At 40.2% G+C, this 5,657-nt stretch overlaps 1 pseudogene; it reads left to right on the top strand.

The window, feature by feature from the left end:
• The first annotated feature begins 457 nt into the window (after positions 1–457).
• LOC119435902 (U1 spliceosomal RNA) lies at positions 458–592 on the top strand (annotated as a pseudogene).
• The last annotated feature ends 5,065 nt before the right edge of the window (positions 593–5,657 follow it).

A 5,657-nucleotide genomic window follows, 5' to 3' on the forward strand; every position in this document is an offset into this window, starting at 1 on the left:
TTACTGTGGCACATGTTCCATGTACGCATAGATTCGAGAACACAACCGCGAGAACTCTTCGTGGTTGTCTTGATGTGTGTGGGAATGTATGGCTGCAGGGGCAGCCAAGGGGAGCCATGTACCTGTTACTACGCCGCTTACGCAAGCACATGTACGAACAGGCTTGCGTCGACGTGATCAATCTAAATGAAGACCAGTTCCTGATGAAATAGTGGACACGTTTCATAGAGCTTCGCAGTGGACGCATTATTGCGCAGCTGCTACCGTACTAACACCTTAATTTCGGGCAGGTAATAACGCCTGCCAGATTGAATGCAACCTTAAAATTTTAATTTTCATTATAACGCGCATCATTGTTGGTACGTGACAGTGGCTGGTATTTGAATGTTTTCCAGTACTTAAAATCAAGTTCACATGTATTTTGAAGAATGTCATTGTCGAAATAAACTTCTGTGAAACATTTAGGCGGTGCCCCCAGGGAGAGGCGCGGGCATTGCGCTGCGCTCGTGCTGACCCCTGCCACTACACCAAATTGGGGCAGATGGGGCGTGCAGTTTTTGGTAGTGGGGGACTGCGTTCGCGCTATCTCCCTATTTATGTCAAATTCCAAAGACAGACTGCCACTGGTGTCTAGCATGTTTGTGTTACAGGGTTTCCGACTTGCGCTGCAACTTTACTTCATGTCTGTTAGAGAACAGTTCAAGCTGGTTGGATTTTTACTTTCGCGGTATTTCGCTTTTGAATAAATATATAAAAAATTAGGCAATACTCAGAAATCTGGCTCGCGCTGGTGCTGATTTTTGTAGGACTCCTACTGACGCCATGTGGCTATGGTGTTAATCTTTACCCGCCGTGGTTGCTTAGTGGCTATGGTGTTGAGCTGTTAAGCACGAAGTCGCGGGATCAAATTCCGGCCACGGCGGCCGCATTTCGATGGGGCGAAACGCGGAAACACCCGTGTTTCCGGTGCACGTTTAGGTGCACGTTAAAGAACCCTAGGTGGTTCAAATTGATCCGGAGTCCCCCACTACGGCGGTCCTCATAATGAGATCGTGGTTTTGGCACGTAAAACCCCATAATTTCAATTGAATTCGCCTTTATATCCATAAACCACGGGGGGAAGGGATTAACCGCATAGCTTAACACCATAGCCACAAATCCTTAATTCAATATCGCAATGCATACGTTTTCAATAAAACAAGCCAAAACGGGGCACAATGACATCAATTTTGTTAATATTGCTCCAAATATCAATAAAGTCGACGTTCAAACCGGCGCAGAAATCTGAGCGCGTGTCGGTCAAATGTTGGCAGTTATGCTCCCCTGTTTTTCACATGAATCAGGGAAGGAAGTGCAGGAAAACCGAGAAATCGATACTGTTTTCACAGTTAAACCCTTACAAAAACTCTTGAAATGTTGTTGAAAAGTCATTGGTCAATATCAACAAATAGCATTGAAAGTACATTGAGGCTTTGTTGAAACATTATTGAGGAATTTGTTGACAGGTGTGGATAAATGACCCGCGAGATTTTGTCGGAACATCATTGAGTCGTTTCAATTTGAGAAGTCATTGTTGGATTGTTGAAACCACGTTGAATGCCAATATTGAAAGCCCATTGAAGAACAGTTGCATATGTGTTGAATGTCAATATTGAAAGCCTGTTGAGACATTGTTGAAATATGTTGAATGCCCATTTTGAAACCCCATTGACATAATGTTGGAACTGTGTTGAATGCCAGTATTGAAACCCATTGAAATATTATTGGAGCAGTATTGAACATCAGTATTGAAACCCCATTGAAGTATTATTGGATGTGTGTTGAACGTCAATATGGCTTGATGGAGACAAAAGGCGCTACATATCAGAAACAGGACACAAGAGGAAGTTCAACACAGACAACACACATGTTAAGCGCCAAATGTGTGTGTTGTCTGTGCTCTTTGTCTTCTGTCCTGTTTTTGATGCGCTACGCCTTTTGCCTCCATTATGTTATACCAACAAGCCCAACGTGCAACGTTAGTCAATATTGCAACACCATTTAAATATTATTGGAGCAGTGTTGAACGTCACTATTAAAATCACTTGACAACCCACTGAAATATGCTGTTTGTTGAGTAGTGTTGAAAACTGCAATACACTTTTCTTTAAATACCGCTGAGCTATGTTGAGTCTCGTAGCATTACCATTGATGCCACATTGATATGGTACTTGCATACTAAAGGAGAGGGGCAAACTTAAATGTAGGCACTTCATTTGTTACCATTTGTTAACAAACATTTGTTAACTGTACAGCCATGTGTGCCTTGAGATAAAAAAATTCTTAACACAATCTACATACTGCCAGCAGCTTGACACAATAACGAAATTGAATACTGAGAGATGTAAAGTTTGCGTGGTCCTAAAGTAAAACACATTTCTCAAAATTGAAATAAATAGAAAATAAATAATATACAAGCGGACTAGCATTACAGTAAATAACATTTAAAATGCACTTGCTTTCTCTATTAAGTAACATAATAATCATGGCACAATTTGCATGAGCCCACTGAGACCCTTTTTATTGGTTAAATGGTGTGTGCCCATTTTCCTAAACGTTATCTACCTCTGAAACGACATGGTAATTACAATAAGTTGTGCCATGGCACCAGTTTATTGTGCTGCATTGCTTGATGCACGATCCAGTTGCGTTTTCTGCCATGATTACTAGGTTCCTGTGCAGGTCATTACATGCCAAGTGATTTATTCACTTCGACTACTTAGGATTTCTATCTGATAGACCATGGCTATTGGTTACCTGCTGGAAGACTTAAATGGAACTGGCATGAGGAAAAAATTTAATTTTTGAGTGCCGCAAAACAAGTTAGAATGAAAGAATTTGCAAGAAATCAGATTTCATACGTACATGAAAGAAAGCTTATCGTTGCCTTGCCCGAGAACTGTTGTTGCACTCTGAATTTAAGCAAACTTTCACCTCTTAAAAAAATTCTTACTGTTTTAAAATAACAAAATAAACTATTACTACAAACATGTTAATATGCAGCTTTTTTTTAAACAGAACCACTCTGACAATTGCACAGATTCCACTTTCCGGTGTACGTATGAAGCCTAATTTTCTGTAAAATTTCTCACTGTGCCTATATTTACTTTATCAAACAAACTTGAAATGGCGTACCGTCATGGAACAGTCTTGGCATATGATACCTATGAAATAAAATAGTCAAGAAACACTATCTTTTCTAGAAATATATTAAAAATGCACGTAAAAATGTACTAAAATACAAAGCGCACACTTGTGCAATAATTATTAATCACAACACAGTACTTGTGTCCGAACCATCCAACCTGGGCTTTTAAGGTGACTAGAAACATCATTTTGAGGGCTACAAGTGCACAACACTTGAACTGACCACAGACTTTGGCTCTTCTGGACACTTCACGTCCCTTGCGAGAAGCGAGGCCAGTGTGTTCTTAATGTAGGCCATGTTTGTCCCAGGAAACTTGTTAAGGTAAAGCCTGCAAAAAAAAGGAAAAACAGCATGAGGTTTAAGATCAATGTTCCATATGCAAGAGTGTGACATACAGTACGCCCTGTTATAATGAAACTGTTTCATTTGTTTTGTTTATTCAAAGTTTTCACGAGTTCAGTTCCAGAGAATGACCAGCTTTCAATGTGGAGTGCGCCGGAGGACTCCACTTAGTAGAATATGCAGAAGGCAAACACGAAAAGCCCACTGTGGCAGAATAACTTCATGAATATCCTTGGCGTGAAAAACGTGAACTTTGCTTTCTTAGGAACAAAATGGTGGAAAAAAGACTTCATACTGTTGGTGAAAAAAACTTAAAGGTAGACTACTGGCAACTAAAATTAGTTCTCTCAACATTCTCAACTTCATTGCACTTTTCCTTGCAGAAGTTGCTGCAAATACGGTTATGCGACCAGAATTGAGTATGGTATATCTAAATTTGTTTTACGAGCTCGTATGCTACTGGAGTGCACTTCTCACATTATGATGGTCATTTTATGCCTCTCTACTTAAAAAAATACTGCTTATAACGAGGATTTACTGCAGTTGCGCGTCAACCTGGTTACACTAACACGAAGAAATACGAAGAAATGGTCAGTCTTACAAGAGAAATATGCAAGTGGACTGGCTCTGCTAATCCTTTGAGGGTCACTGCCATGCATGTAGAGTGGCGGAAACAAATCGTGTGGTCACGACCATACATATGAGGCGGCGAAAGAACATATAAATAAGCATGCCTTTTAAGAATGAAGTCTCCCCAAGCATCACATTACAGATTCTGTAACCTTCTGCGACTTCTACAAAAATCCTAATTGTGCTGTTGCCCCTTGGCTTCTTCCAAAACTGATCTTTCTCTTTACTCTATGGTGCCCATCACTGCAGTAGGTTGGGAGTATTCACCTAGTTTAATGTTTTGTGAATGTCATTACATTTAAAAAATGTGGTTATGGTAGTTTGCCCTGCATGCCACAATAAAAATAGTGTAAAACTGCGGACACTAAGAAACCTTTGTCACTCACTTTGTGACCTAAAAATATAATGCTTAAATTGGGGGACGTATTTCCAGAGAATGTGTGATCCTCAAAGGGTTAAACATGAACACCTACAAAGCTCATTCAATCTTTCGTTAAATCTAAACCCATAGTACTTGAGCACTGGTTTATAATAACTCTGAAAACAGGCAAGTGCGTCCTTGAAGTAAGAAAGCAGGAGACATTTGCAACAATTTCAGAGTGGAAGCTGTAGACATGCCTCATGGTCTGTAAGAAGCTTTATTTAGTAGCTGCCAAGGGCCTATTCAGTACTGATCATTTTATGTGAACGTGAGGAAAAGTCAAATAAATACCTTTGTTTTTTCCACATCTTAGAATACATGGTGATAAATTGGATCTTAATAGGTTGAGTGCCTAGAATGAATGGACATTGCTAAACATAGCAATGTTGACAACGAAGTTGGCAAGTGTTCCTATTGTTGCTTTGATCGAAACAACCAAACAATTATGCCACGTAACTTAAGCTCCCTCTGCTGAAAGGCTACTGTCTGCCACCACATGGACCTCCTTCAAGACAGGAGCAACTTTAATTCAATGTAGTCTGTTGAAATAGGTGAAACCACTATGTTTTGCGTTACAGAATCTGGAGGGCCATTTTGATAGCTGAAATTTGGTGGAAGTGCTGTCCCTCGAGTTGAGCAGTAACTGCACTTGAGCATAGCTTCTCCACAATTCCTATATCATAACAACACTTTCAGGCTACCTAAGCACACCCTCTATGCCACCAGATTGGTAGCGTGCTTCACAGAATTGCAATGACATTCAAGTAGTGCAACTAATGCGCAAATACACCTAACTTTGTCAGTTGGAGCCACCAATAGCTTCTGGCAGTTAAGGCTGATTTTGAAATTTAGCACTTTAGTATGGAGACGTTAGAGACTTGAGATCAAATGAACATTCATTCCAAATAGTAGCCTATTGTAGCACGTAGTTGCAGACACAGGCTACTCGAAAGTCATTTGTTGTGCTAATAGCAAGCTGGTAATTCCAAGTACAAAATCTGAATGCAGAAATTGAACGGGAAAAAGGATGTACGGTACTTGCCTATAACAGCGTTGACCCTGATAAGGCCAAGAGCC

Source organism: Dermacentor silvarum, unplaced genomic scaffold (genome assembly GCF_013339745.2).
Source record: "Dermacentor silvarum isolate Dsil-2018 unplaced genomic scaffold, BIME_Dsil_1.4 Seq997, whole genome shotgun sequence".
Taxonomy (NCBI): Eukaryota; Metazoa; Arthropoda; class Arachnida; order Ixodida; family Ixodidae; genus Dermacentor; species Dermacentor silvarum.